Raw genomic sequence first — 22196 nt, forward strand, 5'->3', positions numbered from 1 at the left:
ACAAGACCCCACACCAACAAGCAGCCCCCCTTCCCCCTTCCCTCCTCCCCTCCCCTCCCCTCCCCAGAGCCCAAACCTTACACCAGGCTCTTGCCCAGGCCGGACCCTTTTGTCTCTGCCCTCGGCTGCTTCCTTCTGGGGGGCCCGGGACACAAGGACACCCCTCTGAGCCATCTCTGCAACCCCCTGCTCCCACACCCCACCCCCCCGCCGTCCCCCAAAAAGCCCAAAAGCCCAGGCAGGAGCCCCTGCTCCTCCCCACTTACCAGCCCCTGCTGCTGGACACCCCGTAAGGGCCAGGGAACGTGTCTTGTGATTGCCAGATTGATCCCTAGCAAAGAGTGCCCTCCTAAAAGCCCGCCCCTTATCCGCTCTTCACACCTTTTGCACCACACCACCCAGGCAAATCGAGCTGCAGCCTCTGCCCTGCACCGACAGCTGCCTGCCAAGCAAACCATCCGTGTGCTCAGCCTCCAACACCACAACGCTTCCCTGTTCTCCCCTAACGCAAGCTCACACACAAAGCCTTCACGGAGCCACCTGCTCCTCCTGCACAAGGGCTGCAGCAAACATCTACCTCAAGGCTCCTGCAACAACGGCCTCGGCCACCAACACTTCCTCTGTCTCCACAGGAGACTCTCCTAAGCTGCCTGCTGACAAACTCGCCCTGTCCTCGCCAAAGACACACACCACCACAACAACAACAACAACAACTACAACTACAACAACAACAACAACAACTCCTGCCAAGACAGATTTGCGTGTGCGGTGGGCGGACCCCAGGTGTGAGCTAATGCAGAGCTGGGCTTGAAAATGGCAGAGTGCACAGCCCGGGGGCTTTATCTAATGTTTTACGGCATCATCTGTCTCTTCCCTGGCACCAGTGGATGGATCCGCAGAGGATGTCTGGAGGAGAGGGAGAGAGAGAGCTTTAGGTAGGATTAACCAGCTCAACACCCCTGTCCCAAGCAGCGAGACCCCAAGCCTGCAGATCTCCCCCCCCATCCCCCCCCCCCCCCCGGAGGCCCCACATGATTGACACTTCTTTCTCACCCCTGCCCGAGCCTGGGCACAGAGGGGGAAAATACAGCAAGTATTTGTCAAAGGGGCACCCAGAGCTTTCTCGTGTTTTCTTTCAGGCAGACGCCAGGGCAAGGAGATGGCCCACCGTTTGCCAACCTCTTCCAAAAGCAAAGGCTTCTTTCTCCCTCCTCAGCTCAGAGGCTTTTGCAACTCACCAGAACCTCCCTCAGCGGTCAACAGGAGCCTGGGAGCACGGGTGCAGGACGCCTGGTGTCCTGAGCCTAGGGGAGAAACAAAAGAAGAAGAGGAGCGTGAGACCACTGAGCACAGAGTGGAAAGGAGCCCTGCCCCCAGCTCACTACCAGGCGCTGATGAAGCCTCGGCTGGGGCCATCGGACTCCCCCTGGCCTGGGAGGTCTGGGTCCCTGGGCAAAATTTCCAGGGGAAAGCCAGGCCAGCTGCAAAACCACCTGCATCTTTCTTCAGCCCTCTTGAACTGGAGGGAGGGTTCACCGCCATCCTCTTCTTCTTCTTTTTCCCTTTTGACTTCTTCAAGCTCTTACTGCCTCCCTCTTCCCTCCCAGGTGCGTGGCCACCCTCTCTTCTTTCCTTGTCACTCTTGAGCCAGGGGTCCCTCACCATTCTTCTCCTTCTTCAGCCTCCGCTGGCAGGTCCCCCGACGTCCTCATCTTCTCCTCCCCGCCGTCTTCTGCTCCCAGGCTTTCTCCTTCGTCAGCTGTCCAGAGAGACACACGCACAGAGCTGAGCTTTGCACCAGCCCTCTAGTGCCAGCCCGTGGCAGAGTCCCAAGGCTGAAACCTCCCAACGGCCCCACCTTGCCTCCTTCTTCCCTGCACTCCCCCCCTCTGTACCCCAACTCTGGGCCTCTGCTCTCCCCCTGGGCCCTGGCACTTGCCACAAGACCCCACACCAACAAGCAGCCCCCCTTCCCCCTTCCCCCTTCCCTCCTCCCCTCCCCTCCCCTCCCCAGAGCCCAAACCTTACACCAGGCTCTTGCCCAGGCCGGACCCTTTTGTCTCTGCCCTCGGCTGCTTCCTTCTGGGGGGCCCGGGACACAAGGACACCCCTCTGAGCCATCTCTGCAACCCCCTGCTCCCACACCCCACCCCCCCGCCGTCCCCCAAAAAGCCCAAAAGCCCAGGCAGGAGCCCCTGCTCCTCCCCACTTACCAGCCCCTGCTGCTGGACACCCCGTAAGGGCCAGGGAACGTGTCTTGTGATTGCCAGATTGATCCCTAGCAAAGAGTGCCCTCCTAAAAGCCCGCCCCTTATCCGCTCTTCACACCTTTTGCACCACACCACCCAGGCAAATCGAGCTGCAGCCTCTGCCCTGCACCGACAGCTGCCTGCCAAGAAACCATCCGTGTGCTCAGCCTCCAACACCACAACGCTTCCCTGTTCTCCCCTAACGCAAGCTCACACACAAAGCCTTCACGGAGCCACCTGCTCCTCCTGCACAAGGGCTGCAGCAAACATCTACCTCAAGGCTCCTGCAACAACGGCCTCGGCCACCAACACTTCCTCTGTCTCCACAGGAGACTCTCCTAAGCTGCCTGCTGACAAACTCGCCCTGTCCTCGCCAAAGACACACACTACCACAACAACAACAACAACAACAACTACAACAACAACAACAACTACAACTACAACAACAACAACAACAACAACTCCTGCCAAGACAGATTTGCGTGTGCGGTGGGCGGACAGGTGTGAGCTAATGCAGAGCTGGGCTTGAAAATGGCAGAGTGCACAGCCCGGGGGCTTTATCTAATGTTTTACGGCATCATCTGTCTCTTCCCTGGCACCAGTGGATGGATCCGCAGAGGATGTCTGGAGGAGAGGGAGAGAGAGAGCTTTAGGTAGGATTAACCAGCTCAACACCCCTGTCCCAAGCAGCGAGACCCCAAGCCTGCAGATCTCCCCCCCCATCCCCCCCCCCCCCCCCGGAGGCCCCACATGATTGACACTTCTTTCTCACCCCTGCCCGAGCCTGGGCACAGAGGGGGAAAATACAGCAAGTATTTGTCAAAGGGGCACCCAGAGCTTTCTCGTGTTTTCTTTCAGGCAGACGCCAGGGCAAGGAGATGGCCCACCGTTTGCCAACCTCTTCCAAAAGCAAAGGCTTCTTTCTCCCTCCTCAGCTCAGAGGCTTTTGCAACTCACCAGAACCTCCCTCAGCGGTCAACAGGAGCCTGGGAGCACGGGTGCAGGACGCCTGGTGTCCTGAGCCTAGGGGAGAAACAAAAGAAGAAGAGGAGCGTGAGACCACTGAGCACAGAGTGGAAAGGAGCCCTGCCCCCAGCTCACTACCAGGCGCTGATGAAGCCTCGGCTGGGGCCATCGGACTCCCCCTGGCCTGGGAGGTCTGGGTCCCTGGGCAAAATTTCCAGGGGAAAGCCAGGCCAGCTGCAAAACCACCTGCATCTTTCTTCAGCCCTCTTGAACTGGAGGGAGGGTTCACCGCCATCCTCTTCTTCTTCTTTTTCCCTTTTGACTTCTTCAAGCTCTTACTGCCTCCCTCTTCCCTCCCAGGTGCGTGGCCACCCTCTCTTCTTTCCTTGTCACTCTTGAGCCAGGGGTCCCTCACCATTCTTCTCCTTCTTCAGCCTCCGCTGGCAGGTCCCCCGACGTCCTCATCTTCTCCTCCCCGCCGTCTTCTGCTCCCAGGCTTTCTCCTTCGTCAGCTGTCCAGAGAGACACACGCACAGAGCTGAGCTTTGCACCAGCCCTCTAGTGCCAGCCCGTGGCAGAGTCCCAAGGCTGAAACCTCCCAACGGCCCCACCTTGCCTCCTTCTTCCCTGCACTCCCCCCCTCTGTACCCCAACTCTGGGCCTCTGCTCTCCCCCTGGGCCCTGGCACTTGCCACAAGACCCCACACCAACAAGCAGCCCCCCTTCCCCCTTCCCCCTTCCCTCCTCCCCTCCCCTCCCCTCCCCAGAGCCCAAACCTTACACCAGGCTCTTGCCCAGGCCGGACCCTTTTGTCTCTGCCCTCGGCTGCTTCCTTCTGGGGGGCCCGGGACACAAGGACACCCCTCTGAGCCATCTCTGCAACCCCCTGCTCCCACACCCCACCCCCCCGCCGTCCCCCAAAAAGCCCAAAAGCCCAGGCAGGAGCCCCTGCTCCTCCCCACTTACCAGCCCCTGCTGCTGGACACCCCGTAAGGGCCAGGGAACGTGTCTTGTGATTGCCAGATTGATCCCTAGCAAAGAGTGCCCTCCTAAAAGCCCGCCCCTTATCCGCTCTTCACACCTTTTGCACCACACCACCCAGGCAAATCGAGCTGCAGCCTCTGCCCTGCACCGACAGCTGCCTGCCAAGCAAACCATCCGTGTGCTCAGCCTCCAACACCACAACGCTTCCCTGTTCTCCCCTAACGCAAGCTCACACACAAAGCCTTCACGGAGCCACCTGCTCCTCCTGCACAAGGGCTGCAGCAAACATCTACCTCAAGGCTCCTGCAACAACGGCCTCGGCCACCAACACTTCCTCTGTCTCCACAGGAGACTCTCCTAAGCTGCCTGCTGACAAACTCGCCCTGTCCTCGCCAAAGACACACACTACCACAACAACAACAACAACAACAACTACAACAACAACAACAACTACAACTACAACAACAACAACAACAACAACTCCTGCCAAGACAGATTTGCGTGTGCGGTGGGCGGACAGGTGTGAGCTAATGCAGAGCTGGGCTTGAAAATGGCAGAGTGCACAGCCCGGGGGCTTTATCTAATGTTTTACGGCATCATCTGTCTCTTCCCTGGCACCAGTGGATGGATCCGCAGAGGATGTCTGGAGGAGAGGGAGAGAGAGAGCTTTAGGTAGGATTAACCAGCTCAACACCCCTGTCCCAAGCAGCGAGACCCCAAGCCTGCAGATCTCCCCCCCCATCCCCCCCCCCCCCCGGAGGCCCCACATGATTGACACTTCTTTCTCACCCCTGCCCGAGCCTGGGCACAGAGGGGGAAAATACAGCAAGTATTTGTCAAAGGGGCACCCAGAGCTTTCTCGTGTTTTCTTTCAGGCAGACGCCAGGGCAAGGAGATGGCCCACCGTTTGCCAACCTCTTCCAAAAGCAAAGGCTTCTTTCTCCCTCCTCAGCTCAGAGGCTTTTGCAACTCACCAGAACCTCCCTCAGCGGTCAACAGGAGCCTGGGAGCACGGGTGCAGGACGCCTGGTGTCCTGAGCCTAGGGGAGAAACAAAAGAAGAAGAGGAGCGTGAGACCACTGAGCACAGAGTGGAAAGGAGCCCTGCCCCCAGCTCACTACCAGGCGCTGATGAAGCCTCGGCTGGGGCCATCGGACTCCCCCTGGCCTGGGAGGTCTGGGTCCCTGGGCAAAATTTCCAGGGGAAAGCCAGGCCAGCTGCAAAACCACCTGCATCTTTCTTCAGCCCTCTTGAACTGGAGGGAGGGTTCACCGCCATCCTCTTCTTCTTCTTTTTCCCTTTTGACTTCTTCAAGCTCTTACTGCCTCCCTCTTCCCTCCCAGGTGCGTGGCCACCCTCTCTTCTTTCCTTGTCACTCTTGAGCCAGGGGTCCCTCACCATTCTTCTCCTTCTTCAGCCTCCGCTGGCAGGTCCCCCGACGTCCTCATCTTCTCCTCCCCGCCGTCTTCTGCTCCCAGGCTTTCTCCTTCGTCAGCTGTCCAGAGAGACACACGCACAGAGCTGAGCTTTGCACCAGCCCTCTAGTGCCAGCCCGTGGCAGAGTCCCAAGGCTGAAACCTCCCAACGGCCCCACCTTGCCTCCTTCTTCCCTGCACTCCCCCCCTCTGTACCCCAACTCTGGGCCTCTGCTCTCCCCCTGGGCCCTGGCACTTGCCACAAGACCCCACACCAACAAGCAGCCCCCCTTCCCCCTTCCCTCCTCCCCTCCCCTCCCCTCCCCAGAGCCCAAACCTTACACCAGGCTCTTGCCCAGGCCGGACCCTTTTGTCTCTGCCCTCGGCTGCTTCCTTCTGGGGGGCCCGGGACACAAGGACACCCCTCTGAGCCATCTCTGCAACCCCCTGCTCCCACACCCCACCCCCCCGCCGTCCCCCAAAAAGCCCAAAAGCCCAGGCAGGAGCCCCTGCTCCTCCCCACTTACCAGCCCCTGCTGCTGGACACCCCGTAAGGGCCAGGGAACGTGTCTTGTGATTGCCAGATTGATCCCTAGCAAAGAGTGCCCTCCTAAAAGCCCGCCCCTTATCCGCTCTTCACACCTTTTGCACCACACCACCCAGGCAAATCGAGCTGCAGCCTCTGCCCTGCACCGACAGCTGCCTGCCAAGCAAACCATCCGTGTGCTCAGCCTCCAACACCACAACGCTTCCCTGTTCTCCCCTAACGCAAGCTCACACACAAAGCCTTCACGGAGCCACCTGCTCCTCCTGCACAAGGGCTGCAGCAAACATCTACCTCAAGGCTCCTGCAACAACGGCCTCAGCCACCAACACTTCCTCTGTCTCCACAGGAGACTCTCCTAAGCTGCCTGCTGACAAACTCGCCCTGTCCTCGCCAAAGACACACACCACCACAACACAACAACAACTACAACTACAACAACAACAACAACTACAACTACAACAACAACAACAACAACAACTCCTGCCAAGACAGATTTGCGTGTGCGGTGGGCGGACCCCAGGTGTGAGCTAATGCAGAGCTGGGCTTGAAAATGGCAGAGTGCACAGCCCGGGGGCTTTATCTAATGTTTTACGGCATCATCTGTCTCTTCCCTGGCACCAGTGGATGGATCCGCAGAGGATGTCTGGAGGAGAGAGAGACAGAGCAAGAGAGCTTTAGGTAGGACTGATCCGCGTGATCTGCAAGAGAAACTGTTTTTTTTTTTTGCATAAGACTTTTTCCAAAACTCCCTTTTTAAAAGGTGGTTGAAACACCACAGTGTAGTTTTTCGACTAATTGTAGTTATTCGAATAATTTTCAATACATTAACAACTGCTTATTATAGGTGTGTTTGAATGTGGCTGCAATATAGTATTTATATTTGTAGGGGTTAATATAAAATGCCTGCTAATAATATTTTAGTAGTGATACTGACACCTGATAGAAGCTAACACAGAACGCTTGTTTTACCGAAGCTAAGGCATTGTTTACATTGTCATTATCTTTTTAAGGGAAATATATGTGCTAAAATGAAAATTACAGTACCTTGAGTTAAGAAACACAACATGGGTGAAGAGTGAAGAAATGCACATCCCCAAAGAAGAAGAGGTTAAAATTTAACTTCGAGAAAGACCTTTTTTTTTATTTAATTTTATTTCATCCCCACATCTCTCATGAGCACCACCAGGAGACACCAGGTTTTCTAATGAAGTTTCTGCTCCTACTGGAATTGAGGTGCCCAGAACTGGAGACAATATTCCAGACATGGCCTCACCATCCCACTCACCAGAATCTCCCTAGAAGTGAACAGCAACCTGGGAGCTTGGATGCAGAGCTACTGGTATCCTGAACCTAGGGGAGAATAGAATAGTGTGAGTCTGAGCATGAACTTAAAACTAGGAAAGAGCTGTTCCTAAAAACCTAAAATAAAAAATTGAAACTTTAAAATTAATTTAGCAAAATTTAAAAAAGATAAAAAATTAATAATGTTATTTTAAGATTAATGTTTAAATAATAACTACTTCAGTTGTTTTATTATAATATAAGTTAACAATTATTAAAACATATGGATTAATATAAAATCATTCATTACATATAATTTTATTAATAATTACATAAGTGTTAAAAATTAGAATAAAATTTAGTATTATTATTTAAATTTAAATACCTAAAGGAAAATAAAAAGAAATACAATTTTAAAATAAAAATTTTTATGTAAAGATACCATTTAAACTTTAGAAAATAAAAATTACATGACAAAAACATGTAACAGAAAATAAAATTTAGAAGTTAAAATTTTTAAAATAAAAAAAGCAAAAGTTAAAAATTAATATATGTAATAAATATTTTTAAATTTTTTTTTAATTGGAAATCATAAATTTTAAGTCAAATACTATTAAGTTTTAAATTTCTGAAATTTAACAAAATTTTATCATTTAAAACGTAATTTTGAATTAATCGCAACAGTAAAAATATGTACTAATTAAAATTACGTTGATATACAAAATAAATTTTTATTTAAAATAAGATAATTTGAAAATATTAAAAACTAAATTTATACAAATTAGCTATGTTTTTAATTTAAAAGAAAATAAATTTTAAAAATTTATAGATTAGAAAAAATATTTCAAGTAGAAATGAACATTACAAAAACGAGAAATTACAATAAACAATTAAAGTTAGGCTAAATTGTTAAAATCTAAAGATTAAAATTCAAGTGTTAAATTTATTTTGAATAAGCACTGATTAAAAAATTATTGATTATTAAAATTAAATAATCTAAATGAAAAAAAATAGACTTTTATATTTAAAAAGCTATCTTTTAAAGATACAATTAAATCATTTAAAAATAAAAATGACATGAAAAAAAGTTTGGATAAAAAATAAAACTAAAATGAGAAATTTATGACAAACTTTAAAAAAATTAAGCTAAATGTTTAATTAGTTAAAACTATAAGTAAAATTTATTGTACTTGAGTAACACTTTAGTATTGAAAATAACAATAACTTTTATAAAGTAAAAAATCTAGAAATATTAGTAATTAAAAAAGAAAAAGCTAAGAAATAAAAAATAGTAAATGTTTAAATAAACATTAAAAGTAATAAATAATAAATATTAGTACATTGTATTTATATATATGTTATGTAGTATGTTATGTATGTTACAGAAATATATATATACATCATATAATATTATAGTATACATTTATAATACATAATACATTGGTATATGTAATATATGTAATAGACTTATTTACATTATGTATTAAATAAATTATTAATATATATTTACATTGTAATTACATAATTTACATAAATGTTAATCAACATTATTAATATCGATATTTTGTTAATTACATTATTTATATTGGAAATAAAATTTAAAAATAATATCAATTAATATTAACATTAAATATTTATAGCATACTTATATACATTTTTATTTTGTTATTTATATTTTACATATTTTGTATTATGCAGCTTATATACAGTATATAAAAAGTATTTATATTTTATTATGTATTCATATTTTTATTTAATACGCAAAAATTATATTTATATATTTGCTATTAATAACATAGTATTTATAGATTTATTATGTATCTAATTTATATTAAACAAAGATATTAGTGTTAATATTATATTAATTATAAATGTTTAATAGCAATGTTTCTAATAAATAGAATATTATGACGTCAAAATATTATTCTGTATTAACATATTCGAAATATTTAAAAACTAAAGCTCATAAATGCATTTTTAAAAACACGTTATAATTTTATAAGTTACACATTGAAAATTCCATTTTAAACGAAATTTTTAGAATTTTTAAAAAGCAACGCGATCTTCTGTAAACAAAGTTGTTAGTTTCCTGTCACAGAGGATAACAGGCAATTAAAGCTGAAGCCTTGCAGCACCCCAACAACCGCCGCCCCCCCCCCCCCCATCCTTTTCCTGCCGTTTCAATCCGCGCTTCGGCTCCGCCCCTCTCAGTTCGCTAAAATGGCGGCCGCGCCATTTTCCCCTCACAGCCTCAGCCACCCTTAGCGAGCCTTGACGCCCGGGGGCGCTCCGTCCACTCGGTCCGCGCCGCCAATTAAAACCCCTTAGCTTTTTTTTTTTTTTTTCCTCTCAACACCAGCCTTTAAAACGGGTGGTTTTAATTGCATTCACTAAACTTTTTGAAGAAAAAAAGATTTTGCGGGAAACCACATAGCACAGACCAGATAAGATTCGTCAAAATATAAACAAGTCTCTGAGAACACCGAAATAATAAAAAACAAGCAGAACTTTTAAATCGGACCAACGCATCCGCACGGCCGCCCGCGATGCCGTGAGCCAGGGCAGAGAAGCTGCGCACCGTTCCCGCCCTCCCCCCCCACATCCGCCCCCCGCCCCCCGCTGGGTCTGCCGTACCCACCCGGGATCGCGCGGAAAAATCCGCGGGCCTGCTAGCAAAAACTGCACCCCGCGCACTGGAAATTCCAGGCATTGTTTAAACGAGGAATTTTTCAAGTTCCCTCTCACCGTTTTCGGTATAAAAGTAGGACTGGAATTCCCGAAACCACTTACTGAGGTAATCCCGCCGCCGCACAGCGCAGCAATGGATATTATTGCAAACATAACGGCTCCAAGCGCGGACAGGCCGATAGCAAACAGGGTACCGAAACCGAATTTGGGTCATCAGACCCAACGACCCCCCCCCCCCCCCCTCCCCCGGGTCCCCTCAGGCCCCAGGCCCAGGCCCCGGCCGCCCCCTCCCCCCCCGCGCGTTCATCACTTACCCCATCACCTCAGGTCACGTACCTCACACTTCCCGCGCTTGTCTGAGGCAGCGAAACCTCATGCCCTTTATACCCGTGCCAGCCAATCGCGTTCGAGCCCGCCGTTTACCCCGCCCTCCTCTCCGTGCCACTGGAGGACGTTCCTGTCCATCAACACACCGGCCACTCGCGCCTGTGCCCGACTCTGGCACCGCCTCCCGCGCCTGCGGAGCACGTCACCGCCCACCCTTTATCCCAGCCAATCAGCGCCCGAGCCCCCCTTAGCGCCACGGACCCTGCAGTTCTGCCGAGCGGCCGCAGGGTGGCAGTCGCGCTCCTGAAATCCACACCGCAACCGCGCGTTATTATAAAATCAATAAAATCGTGGCGCTTGGGTGCTTAGAACTTAAATCAGTTACTGAAAATGGAAATATTGCCGGTTCCATTCCTCTGCTTCCAGGATCTTCACAGCCACCACGATAAAGGCTTCCATCAATAAGCTGCTTTCTGCGTCCTGAAACACAATGAAACCCCTTTGCAGCAACCGAAATACTATGGCTGTTAGTGCTGCATTTAAAAAACTTTGTCGAAAAAGTGGAGACATCTGTTCAGACAGATGTGCTTTTATAATTTTTCAATTAAATCAAGTCTTCTCTTTTTGCATCAGATTAATAGATTCCTCATTTGAATTACTTGATAACACCATTTTTTAAACAACACAGTTGCTTAGGTAGTCAACCATATAATGAGCTAGAGAAACTTGCTGCTAATGTCTGCAACACAATAACCAGTCTTCATAAGCATCTGCTTGTGTATAAATATAAATTTATTAACATTTCAGTTTCCTAGTGCATTACACAGCCCTCTTGCCTTCATAGATGATACTTTACAGAATAATGTTTCCTCTTTCCAGAATGAAGCAACATGGAGATACATAGAATATAGAAACGTCCTTAAAGATACATTTGATATATTTTAGCACAGCTTGGGCATACACTGATAGGACATTTTCATTATCAGGTTTAGAATCTCAAGGGTGCATTCTCTTTGAGGTTCTGCTTCCTAGACAGTGAAAAAAAATAGCAATTTCATTTATTTGTGGGGAAAGAAAAACCCAAAACAACAACAAAACAGGCACATAAAAAAATATCATCATTGCTGGTTCTTTCCAGGTAGATGCAGTGTCAAGCATTTCACACAGCTTTTCAGCTGGCAGAGTTGCAGACAGCTGCGTACACCTCCCCCCCAAACCAGTCCCCACATTGTCAATCGACTCCCAAGTGGCTGTCTGAAGAGCACAAAGGAAGACAATTCATCCCAGTAGAATCCATTCAGGTAAAACGTTTGGGCGTTCAACAGGCAGAGCCGGGCTATCAGCGCCTTTGACATTCGAAAGGTCACCTACTCATATGGAAATTAACACCCCCCCCTCCTGCAACCACAGCTACACCAGCCGAATTTGCACCCTAGGAAAACTATGGGGGCTGGGGAGGGAGGGAGAGAAGGGTAGAGGGGGGGTGAAGGGGTGTTTATTTAAGGGAATTTCATCACACGACTGCAGAGGCAATTTTGAACTCTGCATTTTTACTGAGGGCACCTCAAATTCATTACTAATTTCCCCTTTCTCATTTAGTCAGTCTCACTGGCACAAAATGCAGAACCCCTCCTGTGAAAAGGCCCTTTACAATTTAAAGCCAAGCCTTCCTTAAGAAGATACAACAGTACAAATGTGACATCAAACACTGTCGGGAGACAGTCTCCCAATTAATGCTGCTTTTTTAAAGCCACATACTGCATCATGAGCCACGAACCGGAAAAAAAATGACAGGCACCTCAGGTACCAGCTTGCTTACACTCCTGAAATGCACCATTATAAGGGACTGGGACAAGATACACGGAGTCATAGAAGCACTGACCGATTTTTACCAGCCCTGGAGTTTAGCCACAACCTGATGAAAATTGATCACATGGCACGTATTGTGCTCTTATGCTTGCAAAAGCGTCTGAAACAAGAGCTGCAAGCTGCGGAAGGAAAAATTCCTACTGCAAAACATACAAGTTTTTAGCCCATCAGAACCATTTACCAGATACTGGCTGATCTCTCAAACCTGGAGCCTCAAAAAATCAGCACTGGATACCTCAGTGGTCTAACTCGTGTCGTAACACTGATGCTAAAAAGCCACAAACTTGTGGCTGAGACAAAAAAAAACCAAAAAACCAACCAAACAACAACAACAAGAACAAAAACAAAAAAGGAAACAAAACAACAACCAAACAGAAAACCAAACACCACTTGCCACAGAATCTATTTCTTATGTACAGACTTTCCCAGTCTTTCTCAGTACTTTAAAGGGGTACCTGAAGAAACACCACACAAGTTCCTCTCCACTTTCAGAAGTCAAAAAGTTGAAAGAATTTTCAGAACTTGAAAGGCACTTTTATTTAATTGGAGAGGAGTGTGATATTTGACAATACTTAGTGAGAAATTATTGCAAGGGCTTCTCAGACTCGAGCAGAGACTCAGGCAGCCTCAGATGTCTCGTCCAGGGCTCAGCAGACATTGATTTTCCCCCCTGAGACATACATTGGAGCCCAAATATGTCAGACCACAGGCACTGTTCCGTGACCAGAGTTGGACAGAGCAGACCTGGACAGGGCAGAACGCCTTCAACACCTGGTTGAAAACCAGAAAAAGAACCTGAACAAGAACAAAAAGGATAACCCACCAAACCTCCTGTCTTGCTTTTAACTTGAGAGCTTGATGCAGGCCATGTTCCCTCCTAACCTGCCAGCACGGCAACGGGGCAGGAGCAGATATGGCAAGAAGAGCTGGGGCAAGCTCACCTGTGTAGCAAAAGACGAACAGTTCAGGGGGAAGAAGCTTCATGTGGAAATACACTTCAGGGCCGAAAGGCACCAGCACAGAGTTCAGCACACATTTTACACAGTGCCCCCCTCATCTCTAGCAACCGTGAGAAGACTTTTTGCCTCCCCGGGCGACACCTCAGTGCATTTTAAGACAGCTCCACAATTCCTTCACATCACCAGAAATTTACTGCCAAAAGCACACAAAACCGGCGAGCCGCAGCCCGTGACAGGACGGGGATCAAACTCCCCGCCGGCTCCCCCCCCCCGCCGCCGCTTCTGGGCTGGGAGGGGGTCGCTCGCTCCCTGAGGCGGGCGGCGCGGCGGAGCGACCGCAGCCGGCGCCCTCCCGCCGGGCTGGAGTTCCGCGCCCTGCCCGCCGCCTCCGCCCACAGTGGACAAACACTTTTGGGTTTGCAATATCATCATCTCCCTTGGTTCCTCCAGATTCTCAGCCCCTGCAGCACAACCTCTGGTGTTTTTGGAAGGGTCAGGATGAGATTAGTGCAAGGGGGCTGTAACACACTCAGAAAAAGGTGAGAGGCAGCAGCAGTGACTGCTGGATGTGCTTTACTCACACATCTCCACTGCTCCGGCACAAAAACACCCAGCCTGACATTTTTCACAAGTGCAGAGTTTTGCACCCGGGAAAAGAACAACCCCAAGTATCAGTACAGGGTGGGGATTGAGCTGTTGGGGTGACAGAGAAAGGGACCTGGGGGTGCTGGTGGATGGAAGGATGACCATGAGCCAATAATGTGGCCAAAAAGGCCAATGGCATCTGGGGTGTATCAGAAGGGGTCAGGAGGTCCAGAGAGATTCTCCTGCCCCTCTATCTGGAATTCTGTGTCCAGTTCTGGGCCCTTACAACCAATTCCCTGTCCTTAAATAGAAGAGTCCCAAAGATGCTGAAGGGAGTGGAACATCTGGTGAGGAAAGGCTGAGGGAGCTGGGGCTCTGCAGCTTGGAGAAGAGAGGAATAAGGGGAGAGCTCATTAATATCTATAAATATGGAAAGGGAGAGTGCCAGGATGGAGCCAGAATCTTCCCTGTGATGTCCCATGATAGGACAAGGGGCAATGGGTACAAGCTGGAGCACAGGAGGTTCCACATAAATACAAGGAAAAACTTTCACTGTGAGGAAGCCCTGGCCCAGGCTGCCCAAGGAGGTTCAAGCTAAAAATTCTGGTAATTATAAAATGATTACTCAACATTTTCTTTTCATGGACTTTTACATTCTTCAAGTAACCTGGCTGCCAATACCAACAGGTAATTTCATGCACTGCTTCTGAGGACCCCCCAGGTCAAGAAAAACAGGCTGGAAATTTTTCTAGCAGTTTTCATAGCCACGATTCCTAAACTTTCACACAAAGGACCACTCTGCCTTCAGCTTCCCTCCTCTCACCCTCCCTTTTTTTTTTAATTGGACAAACACATCAAAAGATGAGCAGTCCTTCTCAAAGAATGTAAGCCACAGGTTTCATTTTCAAAAGGAAAAATGCCAGTAAATTAAAGACAAAGTGTTCAGATTTATTTGGAAATTCACAGTTTCTAATGGCACTACAGTTCTGTAGTTACATACTCTTGTTCCACAACATTGGGTGCGTCACTCAGGTGGTGTGTGTTCTCCTCATTCAGGTTTGAAACCCTTCTTAAATTCACTTTCACCATGTCTGGTTCATGTGCTCTGACTGGCTAATTGTGCAGATCAACTCCAAAAGTACATCACCTTAAAGTACATAAACTAATAAGAAAGAGGCAAAAAGAAAAAAAAAAAAGAAAAAAAAATTGCTTTAAATAAGTTACATGACATACAATACCCAGGAAAGGCATTAGGTCTGTTAAAAGGGTACCACTAAAAAGTGCTGAATAAATTAACTTATTTCTTCAAATGTGAACCTGTAACACCTGTCAAAAGGAATCATCTTTTGTTCCACTCATTCAGATACACACTCAGCATTCCAGCAATCACACATCCTCGAGTATCCAAATACACAATCACAGTCAAAATGAAAAACACTTGGCTATGAAAACACCAACCATCCCAACACTGCACATTTGTTAGCCAATACAAAAGCAAAGGTTATGGGAACAGCCACTTTGAACCAGCCTGACTGCTCAAGGCTTTGCAAACTGCACAGATGCAGAGCTGCCCAGCTGCACAGCTCTCCCTCCTGTTCTTCAGCTGAGCTTTTGCCTGAGCTCTCAGTACAGAACCAGCTTCTTCCTTCAGAGATCTATAGCAGACAATTTCAATTACAACTGCATTCACCAGCCTAAGACTCCTTTAGACAGAGGAAGTCATTCATTTGGTACATCAGACTGCAGTTCTGAGTTGTAACGGGAGGTGGAAATAAATGTGATTACCATCCCTCGTGAGGTATTTTCCTCTACCAAGCTTGCAAAACCTGAATCTAGTCGCGTGAGTCCATCTCTTAGTGTTTTACAGTATCCAGTCCACATTACTGAGTCCAGCTGGAGGCCAAACACGTGTCCTTTTACAGCACTGTAGTGTTGCATCTTCAAAAAAAGCTAGAGAAATTACAAAACAAATCAAATGACAAACAATTGGTATCTCCCCTCTTCCAGTGACATTATAAATAGACAAAAGGCACATAAATATGGGAAGGTGCAAGAAATAGGAACAAAGCTAAAGGAAGAGGATTAGGCTTTTATCCCTATTCCACCCAACAAACTGGGTTTCAAAAAATCTCTCCCCAGGAACTGTGGAAAAAAAACCTTTATAAAATGAACCTTGCCCTCCCTCTCCTCCCCAAGGTGTTCTCATAGGAAATTATCAGCCTTGTAAAGCTACAGCTTATAGCCAAGACTGACACAATCCCATCTTTTTAAAAAAGGCAGAAACCAAATTTCTGAATACTTCCCAATGAGTTGAGCTCTTCGTCTCCCACTATCCTGCCCCAGAATACCACAGACTGTTCTCAAATGAACAAACACTCTCCTGTTAGAAAACTTCAGCTAGTTTCAGATGTGTCCAGAAACTGCTGTGACACCAAGTGTTCCCACTGTTATATCTTTGTTTCCTTTGATTATGTCATGCAGGCTTGGCATTGACCCTGACTTAGTTTGTATTAGAGTTTTTATGAGCTTCCCTTGGTCTGAAACTTTCGACCTTCTTCGTTTTAGAGCCGTCATCTCAGTTTTTGTCTTTTGGGTCTGTCCGTTGCACAGACTCGTACATCCTGAAATGCCACAAAAATAGGATTCCTCAGACAGAGATGATGTCTCAGAGCTTCCTTCAGATGGAGAACCCTTGTAGGAAGAGTGATAAACATCCCAATGTTAGAGAAGTCCCTCTGGTTTGTGAACGGCTTCCTTCCTTTGATTTCCCCGTTGGCTACTGGATGCAGAGGCTCTGATGTGGGCTTAATGGTCTCAATTTTTTCATGTTTGTATTTACAACGCTTTTTCTGAAAGCACAAACAAAAAGAGGGAGAGTTTTAGTTTCTGGAAGGCAAGCAGGGCATAAAGGAATGGACAGGGAAGGAATGGAATGGACAGGAATGGAATGGACAGGACAGGACAAGATTGGAATGGACAGGAAAGAAATTGACAGGAAAGAAATTGACAGGAAAGAAATTGACAGGAAAGAAATTGACAGGGCAGGAATGGGCAGGAAAGGCATGGACAGGAATGGAATGGACAGGGCAGGAATGGAATAGATAGGGCAGGAATGGACAGGAAAGGAAGGGACAGGGCAGGAATGGGTAGGGCAGGAAGGGACAGGAATGGAAAAAAAAATAGAAAGGAATGGACAGGGAAGAAATGGAAAGGGCAGGAAAGGAAAGGGCAGGAATGGAAAGGACAGGAACGGACAGGAAAGAAGGGAAAGGAAGGGACAGGAAAGGAAGGGACAGGAAAGGAAGGGACAGGAAAGGAAGGGACAGGAAAGGAAGGGACAGGAAAGGAAGGGACAGGAAAGGAAGGGACAGGAAAGGAAGGGACAGGAAAGGAAGGGACAGGGCAGGAAGGGACAGGGCAGGAAGGGACAGGGCAGGAAGGGACAGGGCAGGAAGGGACAGGGCAGGAAGGGACAGGGCAGGAAAAAAAAGGAAAAAAAAGGAAAAAAAAAGGAAAAAAAAGGAAAAAAAAGGAAAAAAAAAGGAAAAAAAAAGGAAAAAAAAGGAAAAAAAAAGGAAAAAAAAAGGAAAAAAAAAGGAAAAAAAAAAGGAAAAAAAAAAGGAAAAAAAAGGAAAAAAAAAAGGAAAAAAAAAGGAAAAAAAAAGGAAAAAAAAAGGAAAAAAAAAGGAAAAAAAAAGGAAAAAAAAAGGAAAAAAAAAGGAAAAAAAAGGAAAAAAAAGGAAAAAAAGGAAAAAAAGGAAAAAAAGGAAAAAAAAGGAAAAAAGGAAAAAAGGAAAAAAAGGAAAAAAAGGAAAAAAAGGAAAGGAAAAATGGACAGGAAAGGGAAAAATGGACAGGAGAGGAATGGAATGGACAGGAGAGGAATGGAATGGACAGGAGAGGAATGGACAGGAAAGAAATTGACAAGGCACGAATGGACAGGGCAGGACTGGAAAGGGAAAAATGGACAGGGAAAAAATGAGAAGGAATGGACAGGAAAGGAATGGACTGGAAAGGAATGGACTGGAAAGGAATGGACTGGAAAGGAATGGACTGGAAAGGAATGGACTGGAAAGGAATGGACTGGAAAGGAATGGACTGGAATGGAGAGGACAAAAATGGACAGGAAATGAATGGACAGGAAATGAATGGACAGGAAATGAATGGACAGGACAGGAATGGATAGGGAAGGAATGGACAGGAAAGGAATGAGGAGGAAAGGAATGAGGAGGAAAGGAATGAGGAGGAAAGGAATGGAATGGGCAGGAATGGAATGGGAAGAAATGGAATGGGAAGAAATGGAATGGGAAGAAATGGAATGGGCAGGAATGGAATGGGCAGGAATGGAATGGGCAGGAATGGAATGGGCAGGAAAGGAAGGGACAGAAAAGGAAGGGACAGCAAAAGGAAGGGACAGGAAAGGAAGGGACAGGAAAGGAAGGGACAGGAAAGGAAGGGACAGGAAAAGAAAGGGACAGGAAAAGAAAGGGACAGGAAAAGAAAGGGACAGGAAAAGAAAGGGAAAGGGCAGGAATGGGCAGGAATGGAATGGACACGAAAGGAAGGCACAGGAATGGACAGGAATGGGCAGGGCAGGAAGGGACAGGGCAGGAATGGAATGGACAGGAATGGAATGGACAGGGAAGGAACGGACAGGGAAGGAACGGACAGGGAAGGAACGGACAGGGAAGGAACGGACAGGGAAGGAATGGACAGGGAAGGAATGGACAGGGAAGGAATGGACAAGAAAGGAACAGAATGGACAGGAAAGGAACAGAATGGACAGGAATACACAGGAATGGGCCGGAATGGACAGGGTAGGAATGGAGAGGCCAGGAATGGACAGGCCAGGCCAGGATAGGAATGGAATGGACAGGGAATGGAATGGACAGGGAATGGAATGGACAGGGAATGGAATGGACAGGGAATGGAATGGACAGGGAATGGAATGGACTGGACAGGGAAGGGAAGGAATGGAATGGACAGGACAGAAATTGACAGGGCACAAATGGAAAGGGAAAAAATTAGAAGGAATGGACAGGAGTGAAAACGAATGGACAGGAAAAGAATGGAATGGACAGGAAACGAATGGAATGGACAGGAAACGGATGGACAGGGAAGGGATGGACAGGGAAGGGATGGACAGGGAAGGGATGGACAGGGAAGGGATGGACAGGGAAGGGATGGACAGGGAAGGGATGGACAGGGAAAAAATGGACAGGAATGGAAAAGACAGAAATAGACAGGAAGGGAAAAGAATACAAAGGAATTGACAGGAATGGACAGGGCAGGAATGGAAAAGAATGGAAAGGGCAGGAATGGAAATGAAGGGAAAGGAAAGAAATGGAATGGACAGGAATGGACAGGGCAGGAAGGGACAGGGCAGGAATGGACAGGGAAGGAATGGACAGGGAAGGAATGGACAGGGAAGGAATGGACAGGGAAGGAATGGACAGGGAAGGAATGGACAGGGAAGGAATGGACAGGGAAGGAATGGACAGGGAAGGAATGGACAGGGAAGGAATGGACAGGAAAGGAAGGGAGAGGAAAGGAATGAGAGCAGGAATGGACAGAGCAGGAATGGACAAGAATGGAATGGATAGGGCAGGGAAGGACAGGGCAGGAATAGAAAGGAATGGACAGGGCAGGAGTGGACAGGGCAGGAGTGGACAGGGAAAATAGGGGTAGGAATGGACAGGAAAGGAATGGACAGGGAAAAAATGGAGAGGAAAGGAATGGAGAGGAAAGGAATGGAGAGGAAAGGAATGGAGAGGAAAGGAACGAAGTGGGCAGGAATGGAAAGGGCAGGAAAGGAATGGGCAGGAAAGGAATGGGCAGGAAAGGAATGGGCAGGAAAGAAGGGACAGGAAAGAAGGGACAGGAAAGAAGGGAGAGGAAAGGAAGGGAGAGGAAAGGAAGGGAGAGGAAAGGAAGGGAGAGGAAAGGAAGGGAGAGGAAAGGAAGGGAGAGGAAAGGAAGGGAGAGGAAAAGAAAGGGACAGGAAAAGATAGGGACAGGAAAAGAAAGGGAAAGGGCAGGAATGGAATGGACATGAAAGGAAGGCACAGGAATGGACAGGAATGGGCAGGGCAGGAAGGGACAGGGCAGGAAGGGACAGGGCAGGAAGGGACAGGGATGGGATGGAATGGACAGGGATGGACATGAGTGGACAGGAATGGATAGGGCAGAGCAGGGCAGAGCAGGGCAGGGCAGGGCAGGGCAGGGCAGGGCAGGGCAGGGCAGGGCAGGGCAGGGCAGGGCAGGGCAGGGCAGGGCAGGGCAGGGCAGGGCAGGGCAGGGCAGGGCAGGGCAGGGCAGAACGCCTTCAACACCTGGTTGAAAACCAGAAAAAGAACGCGAACAAGAACAAAAAGGATAACCCACCAAACCTCCTGTCTTGCTTTTAACTTGAGAGCTTGATGCAGGCCATGTTCCCTCCTAACCTGCCAGCACGGCAACGGGGCAGGAGCAGATGTGGCAAGAAGAGCTGGGGCAAGCTCACCTGTGTAGCAAAAGACGAACAGTTCAGGGGGAAGAAGCTTCATGTGGAAATACACTTCAGGGCCGAAAGGCACCAGCACAGAGTTCAGCACACATTTTACACAGTGCCCCCCTCATCTCTAGCAACCGTGAGAAGACTTTTTGCCTCCCCGGGCGACACCTCAGTGCATTTTAAGACAGCTCCACAATTCCTTCACATCACCAGAAATTTACTGCCAAAAGCACACAAAACCGGCGAGCCGCAGCCCGTGACAGGACAGGGATCAAACTCCCCGCCGGCTCCCCCCCCCCGCCGCCGCTTCTGGGCTGGGAGGGGGTCGCTCGCTCCCTGAGGCGGGCGGCGCGGCGGAGCGACCGCAGCCGGCGCCCTCCCGCCGGGCTGGAGTTCCGCGCCCTGCCCGCCGCCTCCGCCCACAGCGGCGGCAGAGGCGGCAGGAGCGGAGGCGGCGGCTCCGGACCCGGCGAGAGGCAACCGCGCGGCACCAGCGCCGCCATCACCCCGGAAGCGGCATCAGGCGCCCGGCAGTGACGATTCCCCAGCGCCCAAAGCGCCACAGCAGCCGCGCAGAGCCCCAATGCCCGCGCTGTGCCCGCAGCCGCAGCCCCGCGCTATGCACCCGGGAACGGCCGCGATTAAAAAGAGAGCTCGGCTCCGGTGGCGGTGTCTCTGTCTGTGTCTGTCTGTGTGAATGCACACACACAAGGGCAGGGACCGCTGCGGTCGCCAGCGGTGTCCGCAGCGCACACACTGACTGTAAACCCCCTCCCAATTTGCACCCACATCCCCTCCCAGCCCCTCAGCTTGGCTTTCACATGGCCAGGAATCTGGTATAGAGAGACGGCAGAAAAACCAGCGGGTGCCCAAGCTCAAGGAAGCTGCAGACGTCCAACAGTAAGCACGCAGAATTCCACTCTTCAAACAGCATCCTCAAATACACGGGGGGAAGGGTGAAGATGGCTTCTGAAGCTGTTTAACAGCCGACATTCTGGGAAGCACCATCCTCACTCGGAGACACTCAAACCAGTGTGCCGTGCTAAGTCAGGGACCTTTACAGCTATTAAAATCTCACCAGTAATGACCACAAAGCATTCAAAAGTAGAACTTGAAATACACTACTGAGCAAGTCTCCTCAAACACATTTAAACTCCTCGCTACTTTAGAACTCACCTCTCCATCTCTCTGCCAAAACCAGCATTCTTCATTTCAACTCAATTATTTATGAGAAATCTAACAACCTGAAATACAAACTTAAAGCTCTGTCACCTGCCTCATAAGAGAAGCCAATATTGTTTTTAAGACGAGAAGGGAAATGGGATGAAGTTATGTATGCTGGTATGTTTCTCACCTTGAGAAACTACCCTGAGTGGCAGAGGGAATGTGGTGTTAATTTGCCATGTCTTGATTCTTTTGTTCTTTTCTTGAAGAAGGACAGAAATAGACGTGGGGGCAGGTTCAAGAGCTGTCGTTCAGCTTGCAGTATAGCAATGAGAGGTTCCAGCCTCGTAGCTGGAAGGGCCAGGGCTAAGCAGGGAATGCTGATTCAAACCCAAGCAGCTGCTAAGTATGGCCGGGAAACCCCCCCCCCCCCCCCCCCCCCCCCCCCCCCCCCCCTGAGGGCTCCTTTCTCGATTGCTGACTGGAATCACTGGAAATTGGCTGGGGGAAGTCATAGGCACAATCCTAATAAAAAGAGACAGTGCTTTTAAACTTATTAAAACCCAGGACCCTGATAAGAAGGATGCAGAAGCTATGATGAGCTGCGAAGGAATCAAGGAGAACAAAAGGAAAAAATGGAAAACTGAGAGAGATTCCGTACTGGTCTGC

At 48.4% G+C, this 22196-nt stretch overlaps 2 long non-coding RNA genes across 3 annotated transcripts; both read right to left on the reverse strand.

The window, feature by feature from the left end:
* Positions 1–266: 266 nt before the first annotated feature.
* On the reverse strand, positions 267–3739 carry LOC139797317 (uncharacterized). Of its 2 annotated transcripts, XR_011726413.1 has the most exons (6): positions 3354–3739; positions 3207–3272; positions 2214–2873; positions 1663–1759; positions 1239–1304; positions 267–906 (listed from the first exon to the last, which is right to left on the reverse strand). It is a non-coding gene; the product is annotated as an uncharacterized lncRNA (long non-coding RNA). The 2 variants fall into 2 exon arrangements; XR_011726414.1 differs by lacking the exons at positions 3207–3272; positions 3354–3739 and having other exon boundaries at positions 273–906; positions 1386–1759; positions 2214–2375.
* An 11058-nt stretch (positions 3740–14797) lies between these two features.
* On the reverse strand, positions 14798–21939 carry LOC139797318 (uncharacterized). The gene is made up of 2 exons (XR_011726415.1): positions 20255–21939; positions 14798–16719 (listed from the first exon to the last, which is right to left on the reverse strand). It is a non-coding gene; the product is annotated as an uncharacterized lncRNA (long non-coding RNA).
* Positions 21940–22196: the final 257 nt, after the last annotated feature.

This window comes from Heliangelus exortis, chromosome 6 (assembly GCF_036169615.1).
Source record: "Heliangelus exortis chromosome 6, bHelExo1.hap1, whole genome shotgun sequence".
NCBI classification, from domain to species: Eukaryota; Metazoa; Chordata; class Aves; order Apodiformes; family Trochilidae; genus Heliangelus; species Heliangelus exortis.